The following is a 17,640-nucleotide window of genomic DNA, read 5'->3' on the forward strand; positions in this document are numbered from 1 at the left end:
TTGAGCCTGTCAGGTCAGACAGTTTCCAGTTGCTTTCACTGTTCACTCACTTGGTGTGTACTTCATCAGTTTGTTTAGGAGACAAGCTGAAAGCCTTACTGAAGTCAAGATAAACAATGTTTCCTGCCCTGCTCTCATCTACCCAGCCAGTCATCTCACCACACAACGTGGTTAAGCATGATTTCCTCTCCATGCTATGCTGACAGCTCCAAATCAATTTCTTGTCTTTCGTATTTGTAAGTTATTCTAGCTCCTCTTCTTCATCTTCTCCAATCTAAGCTTTTTGTTTGTGTTTTTTTCTTTGTCTACAGTACACTTATTAATAGTTGCACATCTACTAATTGAAATGTCCCTAAAACAACTCACAATCTCACAGCACTGCTTAACAAACTACTTATTCCAGCCAGGCACTGAATAACAATGCTTCTTTTTTCTCCACAAATGTATGTAAGCTAGTAGCAACGCTGTTGCAGCTGTAATGGCCTAATGATCTCAGAGAAGCAAGGAAAACACCCTACTCCCCGCCCCCAAATATACTCATCACTTACCACTATGTCTCTAAGAAATTTTCTTTCCTTTAAACTGAGTATTTTGTTAAGAGCATCCTTTCTACACATCTAGGGTAATACCCATATTTTGTCAGGCTCTTGACAGAAATATCTCCTTTTCTCAGATTTCCTGGCTTCCCTGAAACAGAAGCATCAGGAATTTCAGGGAGTATCTTCTCCACGTTTTTTCTTTCTTTCACCTTCTCTCTTCCCTTCAGAAGTGCAGTGAAGAAACATCAGACTCTAAGCTATGCTAAGAAAAGGCCCATGCTTACACTATCACAGGGATGAAAGAATGGACAGCACTAAATCCTCTGCACTCAAGCACTGGTGCACCTAGAAGGTAAGCATCCTTTCGACCTCCACTAGAACTAAAACTGCATTAAAAAAAAATTAGCTAGCAAAGAAGTGATGCAATTTTCATAAATTCTGTCCATTTTTAAACATTTCCAGGTAGTGGATAATTCCATAGCTGGTTTGGCTAAATGGTAGCTCAGCTCTGTAAGTCTTACAGTAATGGCAGGCTACAGTTGTGGTTTTACACTGTATTATATATCTGACCAAGTGCTTCATACACACGCTGCGGCATTAAATGAAACTGGAAGAGCAGATTACAACATGAATCCTGTATTCTTTCACCAGTTTAATGATGTACTGCCAAAAAGGAGTCCATTTTAAAAGCCATGTTGTACATTTGGCCAGGACACGTCCACTATAGTTCCAACACACCATGGACAATTGTCTGACAACCATTTCTGGGGTACTAATGCTCTCTGCAGCCCAGTGATTGACTAAAATATTTTAAACAAATTCTGACATACTCCCAATCAGATTATAACAATTTTCAAGCAGCAGATGCCCTGGGTCAATGCTAGTTGACAGCAGCCATTTAAGAACTCTTTCACACGCGTGCAAAGTTAAATCAACTTGGCACTCTCTCTGGTAGGCAATTGTCTCCTTAAAGTATGAACACTATTCATCCAAGTGAATTGCTGCATTAAGGGGACAGTTGGCTGGCATGGGGAGGACCAGACTGATTGACAATGCGCCTTAGTCACAAAGAAGTTGCAGCAAGAGTTTCTAAAAACCAAAAAGCAGTTAAGACTGTGAATAGATGAAGCTGGATGAAGAAACAAAAGTACAGGATGTTTCCAGGAAGATGTCTGTGGTTCAATAAGCTTCCTAACTATGACTAATCTTAAAACAGTTCTTGTGTCTTGTTTTGTAAATTTAGCACCTCAAGTATTTCAGAGAATTTCAGTTTGCTACTTAACCCCTTAACACTAGCTAAATATTGCAGCAACAGTTACTTGTGGAGGGATTTTTTGCAAAGCTATGTATGCTAAACAGCTAAGAGCTCTGTGGAGCTTCCCAGGGAGAGAATTTTATTTCACATGTGAAATGTTAATAAAGAAATGCAAGCAGCATTTAAGGACTCATTCTCAAATTATTCTAAGGAGATTACAATGTTCCCATCCCCCTTCCCTTTGTGAAACTTCAAAGAGAAAGTACAAGAAAGCCTTACAGTGTTTAGGTCAAAATACTCACACAGACAGTCAAAAAATGAGAAAAATTCAATATGCAGGAGTGCAAGTGATACATTTTACAAGAAGTGTAGCTGAGTATTACATTAATAATCACTGTATTTGAGTTAATTTTTCAAGTATTATTTCTTCATCATTTGTGTACACAATACAGATACCATTGTGTAAAGCATTAATAAAAGACGCCAAAGGCTCTCCTGTGGAAGTCAATGGGATTACTCCAGATACCACCAGCAAACACACGGAATAACATGCAGTCAAACTTTTGGTGTAAAAGCAAGACTACAGAGAGCCACTCAGGATGTCCGCCTGAGGCTGAAAATACAAATAAGGGTCCCCAAGCCCCACACAATCTGTCATATAAAGCCTATTAGATTTAAACAGCAATTTAAAGAGAGTCCTTGCAGCTACTTAAGGATAAACTGCTCAAAAGTTTGCTAACAGTTTACAAAGTGTTTGAGTTTTCTCATGATAATTCTTATACCACATATATACCTCATAAACAGATTCTAGCTTCTGTAAAACATTTGTAGTCAGGCATAAGCGATATCTCATCCACTGCTCAATGTAGTGAACTAATATAACCGTACTATCTAATAGAAAAAAGGAAAAATCTTTGATTCAACTACGAAGTTAACCTAGCTGTTTGAGCTAACAGATCCAATTTCATTGCCTGTAAAGGCAGGCAACACTTTGTTTTAATTTCATACTCTAATGAAGTCTACTTCAATAGAGTCACTTCCACTTATCCCAGCAGACAATTTAGTCCTTTTGTGTAAAGCTAATCTAGCTCTCCCTAAGTCAAGGGGAATTTTGCACTTGACTTCAGTATGAAAAAGGATCACGTCCTAGAATAGGAACGCTAAAATATCTGCGAGTAAAAATAGGTTCAGATTTTCCAGTTCCTAATTAGCCAAAACCCCCCCAAACCAATGAACAACCAAACCTCCTCTCCAAAAAAACCTTTAAAAATGGAAAAAAGTCTAATTTCCATTTCAGTTTAAAGCACATGAAAAGTTATTTTACATGGCAATGTTTTTAAAGACAATAATCCCATTCAGATATTCTGACTGTAAAACTCCACTATCTGCATCTGCTTTGGCTTTTCAGTTTCAGAGGAACTCAGGGGAAAAGTAACAATCCCTCAAATCTAGGAAATACTCTGAGATGCAACAGTTTAATGGCATAGTTTCCAAGCTGTAGAAATCCTGCAGCAGTACCACTTTTCAGTTCTCCATCAGAGCTGTTAGGGTTTAATGAAGAACATCTAAGACTGTAATCAGTCCACTGGCTTGGAAGTTTTTGCATGTTACTCTGTTGGCCTAAATGTGATTTGATTTTGTCACATAAATTACCCAGTTACCTGGCTATACTGTAGCACATGTAATGCAATAAACAATATTTACTTCTAACTATTTGTATAACAATGAAAATGAAATACAACAGACCTATGCCGCCAAATTAGGTCATATGCTGACTGACCCAGTGGCAAATTACCCTTCTGATGGCATTTTTTTAATATTTAAAGTGAGAAAGAAATTTTTTTTTTAGCTGCAATTTATATTAAGACACAGATTTACTGTTAGGATAACCTATTTTGAATTTAAAAAATATTCAAACTACGTTGTTAGTCACCAAAATTTTAAACAAACTCAAATCACCAAACTGGCAGAGCTCATTCGTAACCACCTGAAATCGGAATCTGAACATCTAAATATCTAAAGTAACATAAGCTGTTACAAGTGTAAAGGAAATTCTCCACTTAATGTTATTTAGATACTGGTTCACTAGAATCTCAGAAACACTTAGGGAAGATAAGGGACAGAGAGGAGATTTGTTTGTATTTTCAAAAAACCCACAAACTTGCAAGTATGAGATCTATTCATTCTAACGCCTTAGACGTTTTGGTGACCAAAAATTATTCGCAAACTGAAGCTAACATTCCCTTTTGTAAATAAATCTATCAGATTTAAAACAAAATGCGGTTTGCATTTAGAATTACTGCCTTCTATATTCTTATCTAAAAAGCAGCATATTATTAATTTGTACTAAAAATGTAACTGATTATTTATATTAATTTCAATCAGAATTTCCATTCAAATGCCACTGAACACAAATTAGGAAGAGAAAAAAATGTCTTGCATAGAAATTGCACTTTCATTGCTTAAATAATTATATATAGCTTAAGAGAATTATTAAGACACTTTATTATTACATTAAATACACATGCAGAAAATCCATGCCCTTGGCAAAAAGCTAACAAGATTAATGCAAACCTAATATATAGTTAGAGTCAATATATTTTACTGACTAATAAGACAACCTCTTTCTTTGGGAACAGAACGATGAAGCACAAGTGTAAATCTAAGTTAAGATAATAATTTCAAATAACCATATAAAATCAAGGTGTCATGCTTGTTAATGTTAAGTCACATTGTATTAACTTGGCTATGATTTCACCATGTATGCACCAAATTTAAATAGTATTCTGAAGGTATATCAGACCTAAGCTAAAGGGAAGGGGAGGCAATCAAAGAGCCCTAGATGTAATAATCAATGCAAATTAATTCTAGAATATTTAAATACATCTACTATGCATGAACAAGTTAAATGGTTTCCAGGGAAATAATTTTTCATCTATAAACCAACACTTGTCTCACTTTACGTACATCATGATAGCCTGAATCAATCAGTTCTACAGGTTTCTACAGCATACAAGCTAAGAAATATTTCCCAAAATGAAAACCAAGATTGATATCTTGCAATTATTCAGCAAGATATTTTGAAAGCTTATCGCTTTAAATAGCCTCAATCACTATGATTTATGAATTGTGTTTTTATAACTTAAAATACAGTACAGAACTATACTCGAAAGTAAAAAAAAAGTACCCATATTACTATTGCATCTTAGCCTTTAAAACCATATGCAGCCAGCACTTAATTTTTCTGTCTTCTGAAGCTGAGACTTTTGTATTTGCATTTTGCTCACTCATTTAAAACCACAGAACAACAACAACGAAACTCTAAAAAAACACCAAACAAAAACACATGACCCTTTTTTCCACCAACTACAGAATACTACAAAACTTCCTTTTCAGGTTTGAGAAAACAAATGTTACTCGGGAAAATTTCCCCAAGTGATTGGTAGTAACAGCTCAGGAATTATCCTTGTTTTCCCTTCTCTTTCCTTCATGGATAATTGTTTTCAAAAGGAATAGTATTTCGCTTTATGCTGGAAGCGTTCTTCAGTAGAATATTTAATTTCACTATGAAAACAGAATCAAATATGATTGTCCACAGTGAAACTAGTATACTCCTCTCTCCAGTGCATGTTTTTCAGTTACGTAGAGATGAGCTGATCTGGCCAATACTATTATAAGCTTTAATAATCCTTTAAACAAATATTTAACATTGGTATCAGTTAAACAAACCTATCCCTCTCTCTGCTTTCAGGACTTCGTCATTCTATTCATGCACCTTCTATCCTAGAATATATGGGAGGGGGAATCCCAAAAAACCAAAACCAAAGAACATCCTTTGGCAAAAATCCCATATATCACATGTCTCAGAAAACTAAGAGAACACTATATTTTAAGATATTACTGCTGGAAGAAAACCTGAATACTTTTTATTTAGAAAAGGCAGAATCAGAAGTGCCATCTGTTGCTCAAAGAACTTAATTCTGAAAATTTCCCTCTAACCAAACTTCCAAAAACTTTTACTTGAGACATTAGGACTATCTCCTGGATGGAGTAGATTAAAAAAAAAAAAAAAGAGAAAACCAAACCAACCAAACAAAAAACCCTCATAAGAATGACACACAACATCTGGGCTAGTCATCACACAAACTAGAGAATTGTCTTTGCCCTACAGAACTTATTTAAGCATTGCATGAATTTGCATTAGTAAAACGGAAAAAACCCACCATATTTTCCGGTTCACTTGTCACTGAAGTATTGCAAGATTTTCTATCAAGAGAAATTACCTATAAGTTCATAAGATGCATTATTACATATGTTTGCAGCTTCATCAGAGCATCACTATAAGTTCACAGTTCTAAGGAAATGTGTAGTATTTCAATTGAACCACTGCAATCAGAGCTAGTCTCAAATATTAAATACTATGGATCAACAAAACACCAGAAGTCATAAAATGTTCTGCTGGCACGTTCTGTTTTCAGTTTAAGAAGTTACGGGAAAAGGGACACAAAACACTTGTTTTTATCACCATAAGCTTTCCTCTCATTTAATCTCATCTTTGCTTAGTCCTCACATGAATATAAATGCCACATCTTTACAGATCATTAAAATGTGAATTTTGCAGTTAGGTTTGGTGCAGATTTTTAATTTTTAAGATGTTCAGAGACCACTGTTTTATACAAACTTCAGACCTAAATGTCACACTTAATTCTCTGTTTCTCACAGACTAACTTCGTTAAACTTCTAACCAAAACACTACACATTTTTTCTGTTAATATGCCTCTTAAGACCTCGGTTTGGAAATCAGTAAGGTAAGGTTTTAATTTCCAACTGCAGACCTCCAGAAAAACAGAGTCAAAATCAAGGCAAAGAAAGGAGATACAAGAGAACTAACAAGATGTACGACTAACCTTATTGATTTGTTCTAAACACTTTACAATGAAATACAGAACTTTTGTATTTTTTTTCAAATTTCCTTCCTCAATCTCAGCTTTGCTAATGTTTTCTTTCCTACAGTTTGGCAAAGGAATGTTAGTTTCAGATAAATGTGTACTTTGAAAACGAGTATTTTCTAGATGTTAATTCTATATTCATTTTTCAGTGGAGCATACTTTAACAAAACCTTAAAAGTGTTGTTGATCTTTGAGGCACCTGTTAAGTTAAGTCTACGGAAGGACCAGCTGTTATGAATCAGACCAGAAGTCCACGAAGCCAAACACCTCTGAGTTAGACCAGAGGTTCACCACTGGTTCCCACCATCTGAGATACTGGGCAATACTGGATGCTCAGGAAGGGAGCCAAGGAATCAGGAAAGCCTGTGGCTGTGCTATCCTTGGTTCAGTCTTTTAGCTTCTGGACTCTGGGTTATAACATTACTGAGAAAACAGTATGTCTGTTGAACACACGAAGCTGGTAAAGATCAAACTGAAATAGTTAGAGTATGTAAAGGAAGAGAAGGACTTTGGATAGTTTTTCTTTTATTCTTCTGTGGTTACAAGTGTCAGTCATGATTTGAGTTTCCAGTAAAATGTTCTTGAAAAGCAGGAAGATATACTTAACAACTGAGGCCTGTTTTTCCTTTGTCACATTTTAAGCATAAATATTAATTTTGTTATCTAACCATACTTAAAATAACTTATTAAAACTGGATTGTTCACTATTAATTTGCTTCAAGTCTTCCTTTCCTAGCTGACTGCCAAAACAGTTATAATGCTATACAAATGCAATACACAAGAGACCCATAGCACCCTCTAATTACTCTTTAAATACCTCACACAAGCACTGCCTTTCCTTAAAACTGTGAGGGCATTAAGCAGGACCGAAAATTCCAAACCCTTTAGTCCAGATATTGTATTTTATTGCTGAAGTTTACATGCACCATGAAAACGCTTGCCTGAACTACGGGCAAACATTTGGAACAGAAACAGAGTCCTCCACTCCGATCTTTCTTTTGCTACAGGGTTGTCAGTCCTGGTAAGCATAAATGAGACCTGACTGCATTTATTCCATTATTATTCCATCATTCACATTAGGAATAAAATACTATTATTGTCTCTGTTTTGCAAGATTACAAAGTGCTTGGGACATGTGGAAACAAAGGAAATTTACCCCACTAAATGACAGTCTTCCAATATGAAGACTGATTTTAAATGTCTGATTAATGCCACGAAATTCTCCTGAAAGTTTGTCCAAAACGAAGTTAAAGGCCCTGATCTACAAAGATTTACTTACATGGGAGTATTTACTCAACTTCGCTGTCAGTGGAAGTAAATAAAGTTATTCAGTTCTGTAAGCCTGGTCTAGCTGATCCTACAACCTGAACTGAGAAGGTGGTTCAATAGTTCTGAAGAATCATTTTCCCAGACTTCTCTAGACCTCTGGTGTGAAGAAAGCCACAGAAACATTAACAGAAACATCTTCAGACATAGAAGTTTTTCATACCCCTGAAGCAACAACTTGAAAGACAAATTATTTGATGTTCAGTAGCACCATCAGAATTCAAAATTTATGTAAACGTTTAAAACGTAGGTGCAGTCAATACTGAAATTTATTAGTCTCATATGACACTATTATAAAAGCACTTGCCTTCCAAAAATACAAAGATAAAATACAGTCAGGTTAGCAAAAAAAGTTATCTATTTTCCTATGCAACAACTAAGAGTACTCAAGAAGCTGAAATAGAAATGATTCCAGTCTGAGGTTTTACTTCCTCAGTACTCTCCAACCATACCCTGTAACATTACCTAACACTACAGTCAAGAAAAATCGAAGCAAAACCCCAGTCTTGGCCACAACAGTCAACACAGCCTTAGATGCACTCAGTGATGATCCCTACAGCAGTATCCCACTGGGCTGTGGGGCTCAGATACAAGCCAGGGCTAGCAGTCCTTGCAGGAGATCCTCAGCTTGAGGGCTTCATTTCAGCTGAGCATGACTTTGATCCACTGACTTACAGGACACGTCATGAAACCTGATGCTCTATACGGCGCCCATCCTAAGTGGCAGCAGAGTATTTCCCATCCTATTTCCAGTTATCCTTTGCCTTTTCAAATTTTCAAAAAATATGTGTTTAAATCTAAAGGGAACAAAACTCATGAATAAGTTATAGTGTTTACTTACTCAATTTTTAGCATTAACATTACTATCATCTCTGATCCCGCAATCAGTTGTACATGTTAACTTTACCTACGGATGCAGTCCTACCCATTTCAATAACTTACTTTGGTGCCAGTTTCTGTTTTGATGCACTGGCACCATCAAGGATAAATCCCCATAAGTGCAAAAGGCAGTAAGAATGACCTCTTAAAACCTAAAATTAGTCGACAGTATCTTTTCAATATGATTTTTTCCCTACTAAATTCAGCCTACACTCAGGAAGTTTTCCAGGTTTGCCTTCAAAACCTGGCAATTGATAATACAATCTGGAACCCTACAGCTCTAAGTCATTGGTGTGAATGCAGCCAGGGACTGTAGTGATTGTAAGAAGTTCCCATATGGCAACCCTAAGGCAGTTTGTATTAAAAAAAAAAAAAGTGGTTGCCACATCATAAAATCCATCACTATAAAACAGTCTCCTACTGGCACTCTCAAGGAGAACAAAAATTAAGCATGTCCTGAGAATTTTTAATCTACTTGTATATGGAGTGGTTCCTCCAGGATAAAAACTAACCTATTCTGCTACAGTAGTTACAGAAAGCTACAGTTCTCCCTCACTGATCAATCTGTTCCATCAGCAAGCATGGGACTTCCAGTAATAGAAGCCTGAAACCTTTCACAAGGACTTCACAGAAACCACAGGCTGTGTATGTACACATGGAAGGTGTCCTATCTGAAATGGCTGCTTGATGTGACACAGCAGAATAAGGACACGTTCCTAAAGTAGTCTTTGTGTTCATACTGACATCAATTTTTACATTAACATCAAGGCATCTTACTCAAACTGTGATCAAAGTATGCAGGAAAAGAGTTGGATGCAAGGAGGGAATATGGATGAAAGAACATTGTTTCTTTTAACTAACTTTTTGAACACAAGGAATTATCTATTGAAAATACACAGCTTTTGTCCAAAGACAGCACATATAAGAAAAGTAAAAACATGCAGTTAGTTTCTTCATAAAGTAAACTTTGACCACATAAACTGACATGTGCCACACTGCAGACTTTTGCATCATGGTCACATGACAGCCATCATTTATCAGACCAAACAGAGCAAGGATTTCATTCTTCAGAAGCTCCAGAAGTATAAAAAGCTCAAAACACAGAACATTCCTTTAGTGCAGAAGCATAGTTCTCTGATATGTTGCATGAATATTGATAAAAAAACCTAAACGGTGAAGTTTTTCAATAATTGTTACACAGTGTGCAGCACACCAAAGATTTATTATTTTTCTAGCTATTTCAAATAATTAGTAATTTAAATCTATTTTCAATTTTGTTCATTTATTTTGTAGCCAAAGAACTGTTGTCAGGTAACAAATATTTCCCTGAAAATCTACCTTTATAATATGAAATACAGATTAAAGCTACCTTCGGCTCACTACTGTCATTCCAATGTTATGGTACTGGGGTCCAGATATTAAATTATTATTGAAAACTGTACCAGTAGCTCTGGAACCAGCAAAACCAGGGAGGCCCCATTTCCTGCATCAGTGTCCAGCCTCAGGTAAGCACTGACGTGAACTCTCTGGTGTGCAGGTTAAGAGCATTCTTCTACTTGGCTTCCCTACTTTCACAAATTCTGTAGAAATTGCTCACCTGGGAGACCTCTGCTGCCAAATTTGTTTGAAATCAGCTAAAGGCCAGAAAAGTTATTAGAGGGACTGAAGGCACACAGATCTTGCAGTTACATTTGAGCTGCACCTGCTAAGAAAATAAAGCTAACGACGCATGTGAAATAATTAATTACTGGCAGTCGCTGCTACCAATTACTGTCACCCTCTCACATGCCTGGTATCACTGGATCTTTTTCTTTGAAATTCAGCACAGTGTCAGTGCTGTTGTCTTTCTGTTTCCATCACAGATGCTACCTTGTCCCAAAATTACCCACAACACCCTAGCTGTGCAAAACACACAGTCTCCACCCTATGCCTATGCTCAATAGGAACCTCCTATAACTAAACTTACAGATATGCATCAGAAACACAAGTAGGAAGAGTAAGGTTTTGTTGTTTGGAGAGGAATAGTTCTTATATCTGTAAAGCAGAAAAATAGGTATGGCAAAACTGTACTACCTACCAATAGAGATACTGCAAGTGTAACTGATAAAGCTATTTTATTAGATATCCCTCTTCAAGGTCTTACTTTCCAAAGAGGAAAGCAAAAGACTCTGAAGTAAATTTTTGTATCTTGCTTCCCTGACTAAAGGTCAATTTTGCTTATAAAATTTGCCTGGAATTTCATTCACCTGTCTATGAGTTATTAAGAGTAAAACAATACATCTTCCTTGTCAGCAGTCCCAACTTTTAAACTGGTTTTGGAACATTCTGCCAGTTTAAGTAAACCCACACATCTAATTTTTAATTAATGACCAGTCTCTGCTTAGGGGTAAATCCAGCAGGTACACCTGAATACACCTTCTCAAAAACATGAGGTTCGGAAATACTTCTGTCCTAGTTTTCCCAGTGCACAGTGGACCATACCCACATGCACACCAGACACCTGGAACAATAAACCCCATAATACTTGTAATATAGTATAATGGAGAAGAAGACACGCTAGCCCTGGGCCTGAGAGTTGAGCATACAACTTTACGCACGTCAAGCCTGCGGGTCCACAAAGTGCAGAAAGTTACATGCAGCCTCCGCAGGAATCGGGGCCTGTGTGTGTCCAACACATTTTTTTTTAAACTGTAAGGAAGACGAGGAGGTTTGATGAAATGTGATGACTGAACACTTAAATTAATAACTCAGAAATGTAAAGCAGTCGTGTCCCAGGCTCGATGTAGGGATACAACCAGAACAGTGAGGGATAAAGGGAAAAATTAATAGAAAAGACATCCACGCAGGCCAAGCTGTAGGCGACTCGCAAACCAGTTTCCTGAATTTCGCTCTTTTACATCCTCCGGCCGAGCGCCGGGAGCTGAGCCGGGACCGGCTCACGCCGAGCACCAGCCCGGGTGGTGAACGCCGCCGCCGCCGGGGGACGAGCGGCCGCCCCGCAGCGACCGTGACCGCGGCAGCCCCGCGGGAAGGACCGCAGGGGAACCGGGCGGAGGAGGGGGACTCGGGGGCCTCCCCCCACAAACTTACCGCCCGCAGCCCGCCCCCCGCAGCCCGCCCAGCCCAGCTCGGCGCCCGCCCGCCCGACCCCTCGGCCCGGCGGGCGGGGGCTCGGGCCCGGGAGAAAGTTGCCGAGAAAGTTTCTGCGGAGGAGAAGGGTCCAAGGGTGCCGGACGCCCCCCGCCCCCGGGGCACGGCGGCGGGGCGAGGCCGGGGGCGGGCGGCCGGGGCCTAGTGCCTCCATCGCCGCCGCCATCGCGGCCGCCGCTCCCGCGGGGCGGCGGAGCGGGGACGCGGCCGGGGCCTCACCTGCCTCTCCTCGGCGTGGCGGGTGGGAGAAGGAGGGGGGGAGGGAGGGAAGGAAGCGGGGCCCCCCCCGCTCCTCCCGGAGCCGCGGCGACCCGGGGAGGGAAGCGGGGAGGAGGGGAAGGGAGGAGGGACGAGGAGCGGGAGGAGGGAGCGCAGCGCTCCGGTGCGTGCGGGAAGCCGGAGCCTCGCTGCGGGAGGAGGAGGAGGCGGTGGTGGAGGAGGAGGAGACTCCCCGCCCCTACGGCCGTGCTCTCCGGCGGGCACCGCGGCCCCTCCTCCGTGCCGAGCTTCCCCCCATGCGGCCCGGGCCGGGCTCGCCGCGCCTCCCGGCCGGGGCAGGGGCTCCACGCCCGAGCTGGAGGCCGCGGGGAGGAGCCGGGCGGCCTCCGCGGAGCCGGGCTGGCGGCAGCGGCGATGCCTCCTCCGCGCCGCTGCGCACCGAGACAACATGGTGGAGGCGTGCGGGGCCGTGCGGAGGCGGCGGGCAGGGAGCTGGGGCTCGCCCTGCTCCGCCGCTCGGCCGAGGGCGGTCGCCCGCTCCCGGCCTCTTCTCCCCGGGCTGGAGCCGGGGCTGGGTCGCGGGGTCCCTCGGCGGGGTAGATCCGGGGGGAGCTGCTCCTCCCGCCGTGCCGGGCAGGTCAGCTCGAGGAGCCTCTCGGCAGAGAAGCTGAACCTGAGAGATTTCGCAGCGGAGTCTATCGGCGTGGTGCGTGAAAGCTGAACAAAAATAACTTTTAAAACTCCTCTCCCAGACGTCTCCGGGTGGGACATGGCTTAGGCTCGGTACATTTAATTTCTTTCGGGTCCAACAGATGCAAAACGTCCCTTCGGCAGCGCGGGTGCTGCAGGGGGAGCGAGGCGCTGCCGCGGCCGGTGGGGAGCGGTGCCCGGGGCTCGGGAGTGCCCGGGGCTGCGCCGCAGAACAGACCTGTCGCCCTAATACAGAGCAAGCAGGGAACGAGCCCGTAAATTACGCGGCAATAACTCCAGGGTATTTCATGTTACGGGTCTCCCACTCACCGCAGTTTTAGAAGTCAGCGTTTCACATTTAAAGAAGTAAAAAATGGGACTTCTGTGAAGTTGGGCTTCTTGGAGAAAGATGGTTCATATGCATCTACCCTTAGAACTGCAGACTCTAGGAAGAAGCGACAGAAAATAAATTAAAAAACAACCTAAAGAACAAAAGTTATTGAAGTTTATATGGGCATATCGGCAATTCTCATTCAACATTATCGTTTATTGTTTTCAGCTCTCAGTCAAATTTACATTTACATCTCTTGCCACTATTTGCTTTAAAGGCTGATTATAAAACAGTAATTGTATTGATCACTAATGATAACCTAATATAGTTTAGTTTAAAGAAAAAAAGGGAGACAGGATGTCCAATTTATTTTGCAGGCAATGCTGCAGAGTAAAGCTATTTGTATTTTTAAATTTCAGATAAAGCACATACAATACATGTATTTGCTTTTAGAGGGCCATAAATGCACTAAGCAGTTAACAAAAAGGCAAAACTGTTCTAGATTTGGAGACTCAGTACCATAAATTGTTGTCATGTAATCCTGTTAGTGGTGGTGTTTATCATTTCCTGTTCAGTCAGGAGTCTAACATTATACGAATTGATTTTTAATTTAGAAAGCAACAGTGAGTTTTACAAATTGACCTGGGCAATGAATTACTTAACTGAGCAGGAATGTTTACAGACTGGTTGGAGCTGTGGGTCTGCCACGGCTTCACTTGTCCAACTGGGCTTATGGGAGTCTTGAGCAAGAGCAAGATTTGACTTCCAGTATCATTTGTGGGGGTTTGTATACACGGGCAAGCATTGCTATGTGGTTAATTTTACAGTACAATGGTAAAACTTGCATATATGAAAAACACAATGAGCCCTTATTGTGTCATCATCTTCATTATGTTTCAGAATTACTAATTTAAGAAATTTTTTCAGCACTGGGCTAAAGCTTTATAGTTAGAGACATACTGGCCCTTGCCAGCTGTCAGTGTAATTTGACTTCTGGGTTTCAGGTTTGGGGTTGATGGATGGGATTACATAGCAGTCCTTTCTCATAGCACCTGGCTATGCCTGTGTGGCACCGAGAGGTTTGTTGGGATTCTCAGTGTATCACCCCTCTCTGTTGCTTTCTCTCCTTAAGACCAATGAAAGTAATGATTGGATGGGTTTCTAAAAGGCTGAGCTGTTAACTGTGCCTTCCACTTGCTGGCTTATGTGTGCTGTCAGCTGCCATGGATAGTACTGGGGCTGCACCAAAGACTGACTTTGGTTGGTAGTGGAGAGACCATCATGCTTAGTTTCAAACACGATGTGATTAAAATAGCAGAGCAGCTGAGGAGAAGATGAGCTGACCAGTCCCATAATTGACAGCAAGCTCAGACTCACCATATGGGTGTGAAAGAATAGATGAGGGGTTGAGTCGGGAGCCTTGCAGGCTAGACATTCTTTCATTGCAGTGGAAAAATTGGCTGCTTCTTAAATTGTCATGCACTTGTCCCTGATAGTCTGAGTGTTCCTCATTTTTTTAAGGAAATGTTGAACAGGTGACTTAAACCCATCAAACTGCTGGTGGTTCAGTCTGTTTAATCCTGCATGGGACAGGGCTCAGGGTGACTTGCCATCTTTTGCCTGCCAGCCTGCAGCCTATCTGCCACATGTTACCTGGGTAAAGCTCCCTTACTGCTGCTGCACTGCTTTTCCTGAGTGGGCTCTCAAGTCTGTTGCAGTACTGTGGGTGCTATGAGCCGTGCAGGTGGACTGACACCACTTGGTATTCACTCAGGAGACATCAGCTGAAATTGGCACCAGTCTCAGCTGCAAGTCAGCCAAGGCCAGTGCCTGCTTTTAGGAATTTCCCCTCCCATTTATTCTTTTGGCTTAAATTAGTATTTTTGACCTTGCCCAGGAAGAAGGAGGGAGGAGCTGCTCTTACATGCTTTATCATAACTGGAATATGGTGTGAGAAGCTACCAGGGCAGGGGTTCATTGCTGCTATTTGCTGGATGCAGTTTCCCAAATATCCCTTCAGACAGGCTCAGCATTCACTAACTCCTCATCTGTGTTGCACTGTTAGTTGGCATTAACTTAATGTTGAAGATTTGTGCAAATAGTACATGAAGAATGCCTTCCTAAATATAAGCTATCTTTGAAATTTCTCATATATTTGAATTACTTTCTAAAGAAAGCGATCATTTGTATTTGTACAATTCTTAGTGTGTTTATGGAATTTGAACAAAACCAAAAAAGATTGGTAGGATCAAGTATATATTAAGCCAAATAAAGTATTTTTAGGGTTATATGGGGAAATACAGGTGTAAGAGCATAAAGAAAGAAGGAGGAACAGAGGAATAGAGATGGAGGAAGGAAGACCAAGATATTTCAAGCATTGATGTGGGTTCAGTGATTTGTAATTGGGGAATACAGGACTTGTGTCCTGAGATTTTGAAGGAGATGGGCAGATTGATTCTCTGAAGATCTTTAACAGTACATGCCAAAGGTTAATATATGGCACACGTGATAGTAACCGGGAAACACTGAAACATTCTTGAAAACACCTGGTGGATTGTTTTCCAACAATTAGATTAAAAAGAAAAATACTGTAGTGGTTCAGCATCTCCTGCAAACAATTTTTTCTTTTAAAAGAAATAAAAAGTTTTTGATAGACCTAGTCTCGTAGTCAAGGCCTCACCCTAGCTATCACTCTTTAAGACCATGGAAAACAATGGTATTTTATAGTAGCACCTCCTAAAATTCGTGGACCAAGTTCCCATTGCTTATTGTACTGCGTGATCATATTACAAAAAGCAGTTTGTCTTGGAATTAGAATTAGTCGCTTGCTTACTTTTAAGCATTGGCATCAATATTTTGAGGTTAGGGAGTTTAGCAAAACATAGGTGTTTCTCTTTAATCTGAAATATATTTCTTTTGAATCTGAATATTCTAAGTGTTAGTCGAATAAGTGGGTAGCTTTTGTCATGTTAATTTCTATTTAATATTCTTAAAGCTATTAATAAAATCATTCATGTTTAAAAGTAAAACATCTTCCTTGGATGTAGGGTAAATTACATACGAGTATAGTAGTTCAGTAAGGAAATGGAGTGCTATGTCACCGCATGATGGATCTGTCGTTGTTTCCTATTCTGAAGCAAGTATTCTATTTAAGCTTTATGTTAAACTTAAAATTTTTTTTTGTTACAGAATTCCCATTTTGCCTTCAAATGCATCTGCACCTCCAAATGGCCGGCATCTTTGTGTTTGGTACCTGCATCTATTTGCAAGATTAAATATTCTGTTCTTTCCCAAATAGCATTTCTGTTTGATCTTGCATAACATGACTAATTACCTATGCATATTTTACTTTTAGCGAGTATGTGGCAGGTTCTTTTTTAAAAGCATTGTTTCAAAGATTGTTGTTGAACTTACTAAAAGTTATTTTTGAAAGCATGCTTAACTTGGAAAACCCTGTACTTCCAGACCTGTTGCTATTTACATTTGTGTCACATCCAGTTACATCAGACACGCTGGATTACATTGTATAATGAAAGCCGTATTGCTGTACTCTAATCTTTATCTCTTTATATCCGATCTCCTTTGAATTGCACATGAGTATTGCTTATGGTTACTTAAAATAACTACTGCTTTTGTTTCAAGGGCAGTGCCATATATGATGAACACTTAACATTCAACCCTGCTTTGGTAGCAACTACACATCCTGTATCTTTGGTTCTTGCATGGTTTAATTTGGAAGCTTGCACAGGCATGTTCATTTTTTATTTTTCATTTAAATTTCATATTTGAAAAATCTGAAACCTGTGAAATCATACATCCTCAGAAAAAAATATATATTTACTTGGGCCACTGTGCTCTGAGAGATTTGGAACGTGTTGCTTTCCTCCTCACAAAGCAGGTCACATACTCTTAGTCAGAATGGAAAGGGACAAATGGTAGTAGCAGAAGAAGTAGGTGCAGTGAAGTTGATCTGAACTGACGTTTGTTTGGACATCATTGCTTGAGTCATTCATAGCCTTTAAGAGACTTCTGACCTCATCTGGTAGGCAGTATAAAGGAACAATTTCTGCTTGCTTTGGGAGGCTTGCACATATATGTACTGGTTCTATTTATTTGTGCTGATTACCTAAGATATGACAGTTGGGAGTAATGTTTAGTTATGTTACTAGCTGCAGAATCCAAGTTAATATGGCATTTAGGGAGCACTGCTAGGGGATTCTGCATCAAAATTTCCTCTTTTCCAGTGCATCCTGAATTTTTACTGTTGAATACACATGCTGTTGCAGCGCTTTTATACATGAT

The 17,640-nt window shown here is 40.2% G+C and overlaps 1 protein-coding gene across 1 annotated transcript in view; it reads right to left on the bottom strand.

Moving 5' to 3' along the window:
* YES1 (YES proto-oncogene 1, Src family tyrosine kinase) overlaps positions 1 to 12,505 on the bottom strand; it is a 49,441-nt gene extending 36,936 nt beyond the window's left edge. Inside the window, exon 1 of the mRNA XM_027675689.1 lies at positions 12,318 to 12,505. The gene's annotated coding sequence lies outside the window, so the exon portion shown is untranslated. The remainder of the gene's footprint in view (positions 1 to 12,317) is intronic.
* Between the last annotated feature and the right edge of the window lie 5,135 nt (positions 12,506 to 17,640).

This window comes from Neopelma chrysocephalum, unplaced genomic scaffold (assembly GCF_003984885.1).
Source record: "Neopelma chrysocephalum unplaced genomic scaffold, ASM398488v2 Primary Assembly neopelma1_22, whole genome shotgun sequence".
Classification (NCBI taxonomy): domain Eukaryota; kingdom Metazoa; phylum Chordata; class Aves; order Passeriformes; family Pipridae; genus Neopelma; species Neopelma chrysocephalum.